This window comes from Meleagris gallopavo, chromosome 1, assembly GCF_000146605.3.
Source record: "Meleagris gallopavo isolate NT-WF06-2002-E0010 breed Aviagen turkey brand Nicholas breeding stock chromosome 1, Turkey_5.1, whole genome shotgun sequence".
Lineage (NCBI taxonomy): Eukaryota > Metazoa > Chordata > Aves > Galliformes > Phasianidae > Meleagris > Meleagris gallopavo.
This window is the reverse complement of record NC_015011.2, coordinates 149,684,643-149,699,577: the sequence shown is the minus strand read 5'-3', so window position 1 is coordinate 149,699,577 and position 14,935 is coordinate 149,684,643. Positions and strand designations below refer to the sequence as shown.

Sequence of the window (14,935 nt, the reverse complement as noted above, 5' to 3'; positions counted from 1 at the left end):
CAATAAGAATTGTTATGAATAAAGGGAAATTAAAACTAAGCAGATATGTTTCAGTAAGTTGTCCTATGTACATATTATCTCAGGTCCTAGAAGCTATAGATCTGTATTGGGATGGCAATGGTCCAGATAAACTATTCCTACCTCTGAGAAAGGCCGACCTACCATAGGTTTAGTGTTGCATTGACAATGTTGCACAGCTTTTGGTCTAAATCATGCAGAAATACCTTTACACAGTTCTGCATTTCAGATATACACATACCTATATACACCCAGCCAGATAAAAACGAATTGTTCATCTCTAAAAGGGCATTTACATCATGATATTGGTTATTCTTTGTGTTTACCTCAGATTCCAGCTCCCCACATTGCAAATACTTTAGTTCAGTGATCTGAAGCAGAGTGGGAGGAGAGTACAGATGAGTAGTGGTTCATACTTGATTCCATGCTATATCAAATGGAACATTCTGTGCCTCCTGCCATGAAAGCCAGGGGCTCTCGCTCCTTACTGGGGAGGGGGGAGAGGTGAGAAAAACAGATAAACCGTATCCAGACAGCTGTATGAAAAAGTTGTTCTTGGTTTGGAAGGTTCCCGGATCAGGAACAGCTTGTTTCTCCATGACTTGGCCTTTTTTGTTTTCTTTTCTCAATGTAACAGGCAATGTAGGAACCAAATCAAGGTGGATGGTTAGAAATACCTTGACTGCCAAGCAACTTGCAAATGAAATGCAAATAACTTTCATTTGGATGGCAAAGGATAGTTATCTGCCTTCTGAATTTTAGCTTACAATTGGAAATAAATGCTTAGATGTGGTATTAAGGGACATGGTTTAGTGGGGATGGTAGGTGGATGGTTGGACTAGATGATCTTGGAGGTCTTTTCCAGTGCTAGTGATTCTATGATTCTCTTTTTCTACATTTCGTAGTGAAGTCATAATAATCTGTTTGGAATTAGTCTGTTGCCATGGATTGCAGAAATCAGAGTAGGATGCAGTGACATTGAAAGGTCACTTTGATCTCTAACGGTTATAGTTCTGGGAATGACTAATGGCTTTATTCTGCTACAAATGTAGTGCAGGAACAACATGATGAACTGCAACTGACTTGCTTTTAAGCATATAGATCTCTGAGACTTAAAAGAAAGGATGATGAAACCATATTAAAAAGGGAATGGGTTTATTTTTCATTTTAGTCTTTTTTGAGTAATGTTGGATGGTTGTTGGATGAGGTCATTTCACTTACAGAAATATAACTTTAAAAAGTGATTGTATTAGTGGATGTTAATTCTCAAATTTATTATGATATTTAAATTCTTCTCTTCATGTGATGCTTCACAGGAGAATGACTTTGACCAATAGTCATCATCATTTTTGTTTTCCTAGAAATATTTTAGGACTGTCTTTAAGATGTGAGCTTTCTTGTCTTATCACAGGAAGTAAGGGTATTGCTTATTTTCTGAAGCACAGATTTGAAACAGGTAACTGAAACCACTGAGTTTGTGCTTGGTTTGGGACAGCTGAGCAGAGTGGCATGACAGAGTCATTCTGAATTAGCACAGTCCTAATGGTTATGTCAGATACTGTTTAGGGTGTGAAAAGGAGACAGAACACATGTTTCTACTACAGCAGAAACTGTTAAAACAAGAAGAAGCAAGGAGCATGCCAGTTATGAAGCCTGCTTTGTATAATTTCTGTGTAGCTCTAATAAAAAAAAATAATAAAAAAAGTTTGATAGGAAATGACCAAAAAAAAAACAAAACCATTCCCACCATCACTCTCCATTTCTCTTTCTTTTCTGTTTCTTTTCTATTTCATGTTTCTATATACCTTGAATCATTTTCTCTCTTTATCTTTCACCTTTCCTCCATTAATTCCTATCTCCCTTCCTCCATCCCCAAATTACTCAAATTTTGAAAGTCAACTCATTCTATTATCCTCTTTCTATTAAATAGGCTATTTTATTCATTTTCTAGTTGTGACACTTTAAATAATTGACAAGTACTGCCACATGTATGTTGCTCTATATATGACTTTTTCATTTGGAGTTCATTGCATGTTTTGCATTATTGAGAACTGCTTGTAGAACCAAGTTAATATTCACTGCTGCTGTGAAATAATGGTATCTCCATCTCTCTTTAAACAATACTCACAGCTTTGGGACAGGTCTAAGCAGCCCTTTGTTAATATCTTCTTTCAGTTATATCACTGAAATGTGTTCCAGAAGAGAATTTCCTCTTGTCTCAACCACTGTCTCCCAGAAATATAATGGGGAGATAAATTAAGTGTCCTAAGAAGGAGACAGCTTAGATTAAAATGTGGATAACCTACAATCCTCTTCTCACTTTCAGTAAAGACCATGCTTTAAGCAACTGACTCATCCCATGGAAAAGCACTTCATTCAGACAATATTGTCTGCCAGTCCAAAAGAAATTCAAAAGATCATTGTCAAGTTTTTCCCTGTGTTTAAATAACCCAGTTCTGATCATGAAATCAGTGTCTAAGCTTGCTTCCAAGTCTATGCTGACTGTGATATCTTTGGGCATAGCTTGTCACATAACTTCTGGCTACATCAACACAGCTAAAAGGAGAGAGCAAGGGACCGGGACCAGAGCCAGAGCCCAAGGTCAACAGCCACAAATTCATGCTGCCTATGGCATGTCTCTTCATTCACAAACCTGCCTTGGTGACAGCTAATTGGTGTGGTCTGCAATGGGACAACACAGAGAAAAAAAGTTAGACAGCATGAGTGGTTCAGAATCCTGATCAGCTTCATTTATTTATGTAGTGGTGTGCAGTTAATCTTTGAGAATAATTCAGTGCCTGGTCCGAAGCTGGTAAGAGAATCAATAGTAAACAAATGTAATCCAAATCGACATTGATGAAAAGCCGAGAATGTGGAATTAGTCTAAAGCTGCCTCTTGAAAGCCCTTTGGCAGCGACAGATTTTGCAGTGTATTAACAGCTTCAGTGGGAAGGCTGGGAAGGTTGTGACGTTGCCTTTATTTCCACAGTTCTGCTATCAGAGGAGACACTTCACTCTCTTTTCCACCTCCTCTGCCATTTGTAAGTTGCTTGCCTCTTCTATGGGCTCTGCCTCATTGAGAAGCAACTTAGGAATGCCTTGGTGTTCCTCCTGTCCATTCCCGCAGCATATTCTTCTTTGTCCATTTGTTTCTAAAGAGGGACTGTGAGTTACCTGAGGTTGTTGCTTGAAAATTCAATAAATAATCAAACATTAGGTTGCATTTTGTTCCTAGATTTTCTATTTACATTTGTTCATGAACGATTTTGTGAATGGAGATTTACTATCCTCAGCTCCACTAAAAAGCTTCTGAGGAAGCTTTCTATCTGAGGAAGTGTTGTACCTCACAGTCTGGGGGCTTGCCCAGGTGACAGTAGACAATTAGGATAAAAATATTTATTTACCTCTGTATAATCCTTTGGATTAATCACACACCTCCATTTCGCACTGTATGTTGCCATACTCAGAGGCAGCTGCACTTTTCCATCAACAGCAAATAAACAGAGGAAAAGTATTAATCTGTTTTAATCTCAAATGCAGAGATTATTTTCTTCTCCAGTAATAAGAAGTTATCTTCTGAAAAAGCACAACTGTACGACTGGAATATCTGTCTTGTATTTTGATACATACTACATATAATCAAAGCAGCAGACTTTGTTAGTTTAAAGCAGTAGAAAAGCAGGGTAGCAGAACATTTAGGACTGGATATGGCACCACAAAACAACAATGAATCAGAGGATTGAAGCTTTATAAACACGTTTTCAGCAGTTCCTCAGTGCACAAAACAACGTTGCCGGGTAGATCAAGTGACATAGTTGTGAAATAGTTTATTCAACTGATATTTCTCTCCACTTTCATTCTCTCACAAATTACTTACAGATGTTTTGTGCACATAGACTTTTTCAGTGTCTACGTCTCTGTTCCACAGATAATCAGTCCAATCATCAAAATAATGTTCTCCTCAACAGTGAGAAGCAGGTTCTTTTCCGATATTTTTGCTTGCCATGCAAATTTAAACTGTGTTATTTAATGAACAGTGAAAAAACTTATGGACTCTGTTTGTTAGTAAAAATTTTTCAAATTGCAGCAGATTAAATTCCGCTACTTTGATATAAAAATAACACTGAATCAAGCAGTAACTTTTTCTATGATTGACTCATTCCATACCATTAAATACCATACCATTAAAAAAATACCATACCATTCACCATCCAGTATGAATCATTGAAATGCATACTTTTAGGCACCTATTTCTTTTCAGGAACATGAGAGCTAAAGTATTGCTTGTGAGTAACCAGCAGTATCAGTAATCTTCACATGATTTATTTATGCCTTGCTAAAAAGCTCTGATGTAACTGTCTGGTGCTGTTTTCTTTTTCCTATAGGGAGGAAAAAAATCCCAAGCTGTCATCATCAGCTGGCTTGTGTCCAGTAATTTCAAACAGCTCTATTTAAAATTAATTTAAATAGTAGAAGACTGGGCGTTAATTTCTCTCATATGTCAGGAGAGTAGGCAATAAAACCAATCAGTTGAATCTTAGCAGTCCTTCCCTCTATAACAGTGGGAGGAGAGGGTGAGATCACCAGTTCTGCAAAGCTTAAGTGACCAGCTGACTTCTTTATCTGCTGGTTTGCATGCTTTCCACTAGCAAAGCAAGCTAGGGAACATGTTTCCCTGCTACTCTGTGAATAAGAAGCTTTCACATATAGTCCCATTGCACTATAAGCCCAAATGACAGAGTCCTCCAGAAGATCATATATGCCTCATAAGTATCATTTTTTCTTACATCACACCTGGGAAAGAAACAATTAATGAGTGGTGTATAGCTTTAATACTCATGGTTCTGAATATGAACAAGGCCCCTGAGAATACTGGAAGTAATTACGCTGTCTTCCCTTCTGTTTTAGCTACTGGAACCAGCTTTGTTCACTGCAGTTGTTATGAGAATTTCTTACCATTTTTAAGACTGGCTTTTATTTCTTGGAATGGTTCAGAATGTATCATATCAACTCTGAGAAACTGAAGCAGGCATTGAGAGCCAAGCTACCTTGTATGGTAGAAGCATTCTCACCTATTGTAACCAAATTTTCCATTTTGTTTTGCTTAAGATATTAGAGGACCACATCTGGTCCTCCAGGACTGCGTTTGAAAGTGGCTACTTTAGTTTGTGATTTCTTTGTGAGTACGCGAACCAGGAGAGGTTCAGGTTGGATATTGGGAAAAAAAATTCTTCTCAGGAAGAGCGATAATGCATTGGAACATGCTTCCCAGGAAAGTGGTAGTGTCACCGTCCTGGAGATGTTCAAGAAACGTGCGTATATGCCACTGAGTGGGAATGGGCTGAAGGTTGGATTACAGGATCTTAGTGGTGTTTTTCAACCTTAATGATTCCATGATTCTATGATTTTATTCAAGAACAAAAGCCATCTATATCAGTTTATATATAATATGTGTGCCTATGATTTAGATTCAGTCTTCTTGAAATTTGCTGAAGATAGAAGTGTAGGTTAACACAAGCAGCTCTTAAGATACAACTCACATGCTTCTGTACACTGTGTGTAGGAAGACATTTCATTTTTCACATGCCAAATAGATGTAGTTAAAACATAGCTATTAGAGGAAGTGTTATCAAATCAAAATCCAACTTGTTTTTACATTGTTGTTTTATAAAATAAAGGAGAAGTTGTGCCTACTTGTAAATGAAAATCTGTCATGGTTTCCTCAGTATTTTGAGGGCAAGAGATGTTCAGTTGTTCCCTTCATTCTAGCTGGAAGGTATTTTTAAACATCTCTGTTAGGAATTGCAGCATACAGGGAAGAAGGAGGAGAGGGGCTAAGTACACTGCAGTTATTTTGAATTAAGATTATAATGATGCTGCTTTTTTTTTTTTTTTTTCTTTTTGTTAAGCAGCAAGTATTGTGAGTGCATGATAATACTTGTTAGGGACTGCTTCTGCTTTAAGTCTCTGCTCCTTGATATGTTCTTGAACTTGTGCCATTTTGCAAAGCGCACTGATTCAAAGGTTCTGTTGGGGTGGTGGGAGACTGACATCACAACATTAGCATGTCCTGAATTAGTATCTGAGAATCACAGTCTCATAGGCAGTGAACAAGTTGTGGAATTACAGTCATGTTTAACTGACATTAAATAGACTCTGTTGACATATTAAGATGCTGTTAAAACTGCTACTTAATCAGTTACCATAGTTCTATGGTCAGCTATGCTAACAATTCTAACATATTGTTAGTTATGAACTATTTTGATAGAAAATTACTCTGTCAATGTCATGTATCAACATGTAAGTAGTATTTTCAGTACTCTCCACTGAGTACTGTCAGATACTGTTTTTTCTGTGTGTGTACTACCAGTAGAATTTATGCTATCCAAGACTTACATCTAATAATATAATTTAGTCCATCACTCTAAAATAAGTTAAAAGAGACTTGTTGTGGAGACTGAATTAAACATGAGTGATTAGAATATTCAGACGTGTGCATTTATATATGCAGAACTCATCATTACTTTCAGTAACTTTTATTTATAAAGATGAAGACCAGCATCCAAAAGCTAAGCAAACACCACAGATAAGCTATTTTTGGCTTCAGATAAGGTATTTACTTCTAAAAGTATCTTACAGGCAGCAGTTCTTCATCTAAGATGCTTATGTTTTAATCAAGAGCTGTCAAACTTCTTGACAACTAGAGGAGAGATTACTTTATAGCCATTTACTCAAGAATCAGATGGCAAATAAATTTTACAGTTACAAAGGATGATGGAAAATGATCTGAGGACCATGTGAGAATTCCTCCCTGGCCTGCCAGTTTGATGGCCTAATTTGAGTAATGAGCAAATTTTACTGTGCCCTGCATACAAATTCTACAAACAACTTTATTGCAGATGTAGCATTGCTGCTAATATCCAGTTTTATATTATCTGTGATAAAGCAGAATCTCTACTGAATTGTGATTAAAGTATAATATTATTATGCATTTTATCTGAAAAAAACATGATCAAATGTAAACAAAATTCATAGCAGTTCAGTGGCCTTGACTCTGCAGGATGTCAAGGTAAAGATCAAAATTTTCTCTTTCATGATTATAATTTATGATTCTACAAATATGCAGGCAGTAAAGCAGATTCATTAGTGGATGAGCAGATGATAAAAGTAGTAACTAATGGACAAATCCTGACTTCAGTGAAATCATTCTTATTTCTCTAATTTCATATCATTGTACCCTTTGGTTTTCTTAATAACCTTTTTTCAGAGTATTTATTTCTGTTTTTTAGTTTACTGAAGACAACGTGAGTCTGCCTATGCTCAGTTTATTTGTATGCCTTTGAAACATAAATTTTTGATGTCCTCCGTTGCAAAAGTTCTAGTTCTAGTTTGTCTATTTGATATATTCCTTTAGCATTTTCATACATGGCTCCTGTTTTATTGTGGCATTTAGTAGCTTCAGTGAAAGAATACAGCATCCTGCTGCTCACTTGCTTAAAAATCTGTTTGTTTGTTGAAGATAATAAGAAAGGGGAGCTTATAAGCATGAAACAGACTGACTTTTATACCGTGATAGGAGAAGGGGAAATGCCTTTAAATTAAAATAAGGGAAGTTCAGATTTTATGTTAGGATGAAATTTTTTACTCAGGAGGTGGTGTGGCAGTGGCACAGGCTGCCCAGAGAAGCTGTGGGTGCCCCATCCCTGAAGGTGTTCAAAGCCAGGATGGATGGGGCCCTGGGAAGCCTGAGATGATGAGTGGCAGCCCTGCACATGGCAGGGATGGTGGAACTAGGTGATCTTTGAGGTCCCTTCTAACCCAAGCCATTCTATTATTCTGTGATACTCTACCTGCCAAGACTTTTGTAGCATGTGATATTAACTTGGGAAAGCAAGTACACAATATAAAGTCTTGCTCTTAAGATCTCAGCACACTGGAAAAAAAAAAAATTGTAAACATTTCAGATTATGTTATTAACTAGAATTTATCTTGGCCAAATCAAACCAGAGTATGGAGGCAGATTGAGGTAACAATGAAAACAGGACAGGGAAATTTGTTGTGGGATTTTCCAGTAGAAGAAACTGGTTGGAAGCTAAGATGGGGGAAGAATGCAAAGAAGGAGCCAGAAGGGTAAGATGAAAAGGAAGAAAATGGGCTGTGGGAATCTTCCCATCACTACAGTGCTCTGCAGTGTCTTGGGGCAATGCCAGTATTCTATTGAGATCAGTGGGATTTCTGCTCCTGGCTCTAGTGCAGCAAAGATGTCTCTCTTGATGCTTATCATGGGTGCTGGACCTTGCAGGCTAGGAATTGTTTGCAATTTAGAGTACCGCAAAGAATAACTTGTGTCACATGCTTATTGGGTTCAGTAGAAAGACAGCCTTCATTTTTCATAAGTGAAGATATACTTATTCTACCCAAAGACCATCCTAGTCAGATTTCTCTATCAGATCACTTTGTTTAGAGAGCAAAGGGAAATCTGGGCACTTCTGGATTTATTCCCACATGTTGACTCACAACTATCCTACTCAAAGCCAAAACCAGTCCTAGTAACACTTTCAGTCACCAACAGCAACTGCCAACCAGCGAGAACAGATAACAGCAGAGACAAACTCTCAATCTGCTTCAACCTGAAGCTGGAATTTTAGTGGAAGAGAGATTTTAGCTGTAGGATGTATTAACTGAAGCCACATTAGAGATTCGCTAGTGAGTGATCAGTAAGTCAACAGCTTATAAGCAGTGAAAGTCCTTGCCTCTGGAAAGCTCTCCCTAGCTACCCGCTTCAGTACCAAAATTGGTAAGTCCATATTATAGTAGTAAGCTTGCCTGTGGATCTTTGAAATGGGGATTAATTTAAAAAACAAACAAAAAAAAGCAAATCATATTTGTGATTTATATTCAGTGTTTTCCATATAAACTCTGCTAAATTTACAAAGTAGTGTTTATCCTTTCAGTCCTGCTGTGTGTAATCTGGACTCTGTCATGAATTTTTTTTTCTTCTCAGCACTAATATATGACTTATTTAAGTTGGTATCAGGAAACTGGTCTGTTATATATCTAGATTGTATTAAAATGACCCATTGATACAAATCCAGTTCATAAATACTTATCAGGATGGGAGTAATAAGACAAATAGAAGAGATGCCAGCATCTTCTGGCATAGTTTCAAGAGGAGATGATACTGAATGCACACAAAATGCGGTTTCTTAAAGAAGCATTGCCATTCTACGTTTAACAATTGATATATTTTATTTAGGAGTTCATTACCTTTCATTGTATGTGAAGAATGATTGACACTTTTATTGTATTTCAAGGAGATTTCTATGTTATTTATTTAACATGTCTGTTATGTTTATGTTTATGTCTTCTCTTCTAAAAGATAACCATAACAATGAAGAATGGGATAATCATCCTTTGAGTAACAAAGAACTAACTCAGACACTGTTTATTCTACAGAATCTTTTTCTTTATTTTATAAAAGCATTGGTTGAGGAAATATATAATATCCTACTGGCAGGTTTAATTCAGAGGCATTGACTTCCCCAAAACTCTTTGAGACTAGAAGTTTTTATTTCATAATTACATTTATATCTTGCCCTATCTAAGTTTCCTTGCACCCATCATACACACACTCTTTCCCCAGGAATGCTGACAGCAGGTTTTATGCATTTACGCAATATTTGCTCTTTAACTTCAGCTTAGCATTTGATCCTACAGAATTTAGAAAATGTACTCAAAATCATCTAATCTAATACATTGTACTGAAATACTCAGTAGACACAGGGTTATATTTTCTTGGATCAGGAACAATAAGCTTATCCACCAAGCCTCAACAGGTTTCAAGTTCAGTTCAAATGTTGATTTGAATTCCACCAGTATGAATAATTGCTTTGGTATCTGAGCCAATTGACTAAATCAGCTCAAACAGTTGAAATCCCCATCAGTTTGTAAAACTGGGCTGTGATGCTATAATTAATTCTGTTAAAAGATGGATAAAGAATCAGAACTTTGATAAATTTGTAGGATGAAGTAAAGCAAGAAGAAAAATTGGAAGAAGTGAAAATTGGAAAACTCATGTTTTATTCTGGAGGCAAGCAGGGTACCATTCACAAATGAAACAGCATATTATGAACTATAAGAAACCTAGAGTTGTCTCTTTGTACTATACTAGATTCTTCTTAACCCTTTCAAGTTTTGCAAACAGTCCTCAAAGGGGAGAGGGATCACCAGGCCAATCTCTTTTGAGGTGTTGTAAATTATAGCTGCATCTTTTCAACAGGATGGCTTTACTCTAAGATTGGTTGCTTCCTGGAAAAAATATAAGAATGTCTGAATGTCACATCCTGACCAGAACTGCTGTTGCAGCTCAGTTCTACATTGTGGTTTCCTGTGAAGTGCTATATCACTCCTCCTTCGTTCTATGGGTTTTTGCTGCAGTTGCATTCTGCACATGTATTTTTCTGGAGCCAATTTTTCCCAAGCAACAGAAAAGATGGCTACCATCCAAAACTAAATATAAATTCAGTTCCTTTTCCTGAGCTGAAGAAATTTGGATTTATAATAAAGAGGTTCCTGTAGCTATTACAAAAATAAGTAAAACTAGGTTGCTTCTTTCTAGCTGTGCTTTTCTGATCACATAAACATGAAGTGAAAAAATAACAGATAATTTTCACTGTTGTATTTGTTTGTAATCTATGACAAACAAGTAGCAGTGAATAGAAGCATTTCAAAATATGATCAATCTAAAGTTTTGCAACATCACAAAAGCAATAAAGGAAAAACTTCTACATGTTGAATTCAAGTTCCAGTTTCCACCAAAATACTTGAACAAACAATAGAAATACATCCAAACATTCTGAATATATGTATCCCAAAATTTAAAATAGACCATTGAGGAAAGGAAATCAAAAATCCAAGTTTAAGAAGGGAGGCTATTTTGTCCTCTTCTTCTTCACAAGAAGGGAGAATGAGAGGTCTCCAGTGAAATTAATCAGGCTTAAGCTGCCATTTCTGTCTTCAGGGATTTCAGTCATGTATGTTGGAGAAAGCGCTTCCATTTGCTGTGCTGATTATTTGATAACAGATCTTATTTTCATTGTTCTGTTTCCACCTAGTGCTCGAAGTGCAAATTGCACTGAATTGTAAGTATTTTCTAGAATCAGACTGCAAATCTGCAGTGGTCTCAGCTTTGAGGATATCTGCATTACAAATAAGTAAATGAGCATAGTAATATTAAATATTTCTTTCTTAGTAGAAGGTATTTGCACTAGCTCCTAAAGATCGAGTGTCACTATGTCAAATCAAGTATCAACTATGGTCCTTGCTACATGGTCTGTTCAGTTATTTGGTTAAATCTTAGAATCCCTCTTGAGGATATCATTTTTGTGTGAGGTCTGTAGTTAACTGAAGACGAATGCACTGTGGTGACTGAAAGGCATTCATTACTCTCATGGGCAAGAGTGTGCTGAGGCTGAAGTCTAGATGGGGATCTCTGAACTGCCCTGAGGTTTTCATTCAGGTGGACTGATCTGGGCAATCTTTCTCCATGCATCTCAAGCTATATAGTACCTTTTATACTTTATAATAACCATAATCTTTTAGTAACAGAATATGGAGGCTTAAAAAACTCCATGGTGATGCCAGAAGAAAAAAGCAAAGATTTTTGTGCTGAACTATGACAGGAAGAGCAAAGCATACCTACGAGATACAACTTGTGGAACTACCTTCTGAAATGTAGCAGGAATCTTAAAGATGAATAAAAAGCATATATAGACAGTGCAAGTGATGCTTTATGTCTCTTTTAGTTTATAAGACAAAACAAACTGGGCCTTGGTCTTAGACATTTTAATATGTCACATATGCTTACAAAAATTAAGACAATACTGATATTGCTAAACTCAAAAGCATTTCATAAAATGTAAGTATAGCAATAGCTTTGAGAACTGAGTTTTTTGTTCACACTATTTTTAGCAAAATCTAGATATACCACTTCTGTAAGTTTGCCCATTCTTGTAGCTAGAGCAAAATAGCTGAATGACTGAATTGCACCACACACACCTTCTGGAAAATATAGGATTTTTATCCATGCTTCTGATGTGTAGGGGGAAAGTCTCTTCAGGATTTGTAATTTGGACTTTTGCTTTAGGAAAAAATGCTTAAGTTCCTTTTTTTTTTTTCTTTTTTTCTTTTTTTCTTTTTTCCCTTCTTGCATTTTCTCTTTGAGCGTATGCAAAAGGGAAATAAATTCATGCCAAGATTAAGGAAATGCACAGTCTCAGGCTCATAGTATCTTGGCCATTCCCTCAGGACAGTGTACTAAGTGCTGGTTTATTAGATAGGAGACCCCACCCTGAGTAAAGAATTTCCTCCTAAGATCTAAATTTACCCTCTTTTAGATTAAAGCCATTCCATCTTGTCCCTATCTATCTGATGGTGTAAAAAGTCAGTCACCATCCTGCTTGTAATCTCCTTTCAAGCACTGGAAGACCACAGTGAAGTCCCCCCAAAGCGTCCTCCAAGCTAAATGAGCCCAAATCCCTCAACCTTTCTTCACTGTACTCCAGCCCTCTGATCATTTCTGTGGCCTTCCTCTGGATCTGCTTCAACAGCTTCTCCTCCTTCTACTCCTTCCTATACTGGGACCTCCAGACTTGGACACAGTACACCAGATGGGGCCTCATGAGCACAGAACAGATAGGGACAATCATCTCCCTCACTGGACTGGCCCCTCTTCTGTTGCAGCTCAGGATACTGTTGCCATTCTGGGCTGCAAATGCACACTGCTGGCTCATGTCCAGATTTTCATCCATCTGGACCCCCAAATCTTTCTCCATAGGGCGACTCTCATGAGTTCTTTTCTCAGTCTGTACTTATATTTGAGATTGCCCTGATCTGAGTGCAACCTTAACCATTGTTAAACCTCATCAGATTCTCAAGTGCCCTCTTTTTGAACATGTTTATTTTTATTTATTAAGAAAACACCCTCTGGATGATGTCCTTCTATTTTGTCAACTGCACCATTCAGCTTAGCATCATCAGCAAACTTGCTGAGCGTGCATTCAATCCCACTGTCCATGTTATTGATAAAGATGTTGAGAAACAGCAGTTCCAAGATGGACCCCTGGGGGACGCCACTTGTGATCAGTTTCCATCTGGATATAGAACTATTTCAACAACCCTCTGGCTATGACCATGCAACCAATGCTTTATCCACTGAACAGTCCAGCCTTCAAATTCATATCTCTCCAATTTAGAGATAAGAATGTGGTGGACCATGTCAAAGGCCTTGCACAAGTCCAGGTAGATGACATCAGTTGCCCTTCCTTTGTTCACTGATGAAATCACTCCATCATAAAAGGCCATTAGATTGGTCAGGCATGATCTGCACTTGGTGAAGTTGTCCTGGCTGTTTTGTATCACCTCTTCATCTTTTATGTTCCTTAATATCTTTTTCAGGAGGACTTGTTCCACAATCTTCCCAGGCAAAGAGTTGAGGTTCGCTGGCCTACAGTTCCCTGGGTCTACCTTTCTCCCTTTCTTGAATTGAGGAGTGATATTTCCCTTTTTCCAGTCACCAAGAACTTTGCCTGATAGCCATGATTTTTCAAATATGATGGAGAGCAGCTTGGCAGACACATCAACCAGTTCCTTCAAAACCTTGGGATGCATGTCATCTGGCCCCATAGACTTGTATACAGTCAGCTTCATGAGGTGTTCTCAGACTTGCTCCGCTCTTACACTAGGAGGGATTTTGCTCCCCTGACCCCTACTTAGAAGTTCAGGGACATGAGAGGCATGAGAAGCCTGACTGGCCAGGAAGACAGAGGCAAAGAACTCATTAAGTACCTCGCTTCTTCCATGTCTGAGGAGACCAGCTTTCCCTTTTCATTTGTCAGAGGAAGTACACTCTTCTTTGCAAGTCATTGTCAATGGAGTCCAGGAGTCTTCTGGACTGTTTGCAGCCCACCACGTTGTTTTCCCAGCAGATATCTGGTGGCTGAAATCTCCCACCAGAATGATAGTCTGCAAGAATTATGCCTTTTATAGCTTTGCAAGAAGGCCTCGTCAACAAGCTCCCCTTGATCAAGTGTCCTATTGTCAAGGAGTTATCTAGATCAATCTGTGCCTGTAACAGGGAGCAGTAGGCCCATGGGCTCCCTGGCCCCAAAATGGGAACGGAAAAGGGGAAGTTTAGGGAGATGGAAGCTGGGCCCAACAGAATAGTGGCAGGAGGAAAAATTAATTTTACTAAATATGATATTGGAATGCAAGAGAACACATTATAATACAGTATAATTGAAATTGAGGCTAATAAATCAAACAAAATAAGAGAGAGAATGTCCAAAACCAAAAGGTCTACTTTGAACTGAAGGCGCACAGCTGGGGAGCACACCTACACACTGCTAGGTAGCGAGCAAGAAAGAGACAGAGAGCGAGATCCTGTGACTTCCTCCCATGGCTTATCTTCCTCTCTGAACGCAAAGTCCTCTGGAATATGTAGTTCTCTTCTGAGAACCAGGTACCTGGAAAGTTGTCAATCAACTGAACTGGAGTATTAACTCTTAATTACCCATGCTTTACATTACGTTATGATGTGAAATAACAAATAACTGATAACAAAATTATAAAACCATGACACATATAGTAGACACTGACCATCAGATGCCCTTTATTGGTCCAGTGCCTAATTTGAACCCACAAGCTCTCAACCATTCATGGCTGTTTCTCAGAGGCAGATCTTCACAGTCTATCTGCTTCTTAACATAGAGAGCAACTCCCTCCAGAAAGCAAGTCGTAAAGGTCTATACACGAGTTCTATGGAGAAGATCCATCCATTTTGGAAGAGTTGCAGATTTGAACTGTGGGAAGCTGAGGAGCTATTTTATTCTCTATAGCTGCCTGATCAGATGAAGACTAT

General features: G+C 37.9%; 1 protein-coding gene across 2 annotated transcripts in view; it reads left to right on the top strand.

Moving 5' to 3' along the window:
* SCEL (sciellin) overlaps positions 1–14,935 on the top strand; it is a 99,024-nt gene that overhangs the window by 15,279 nt on the left and 68,810 nt on the right. The window lies entirely within an intron of this gene.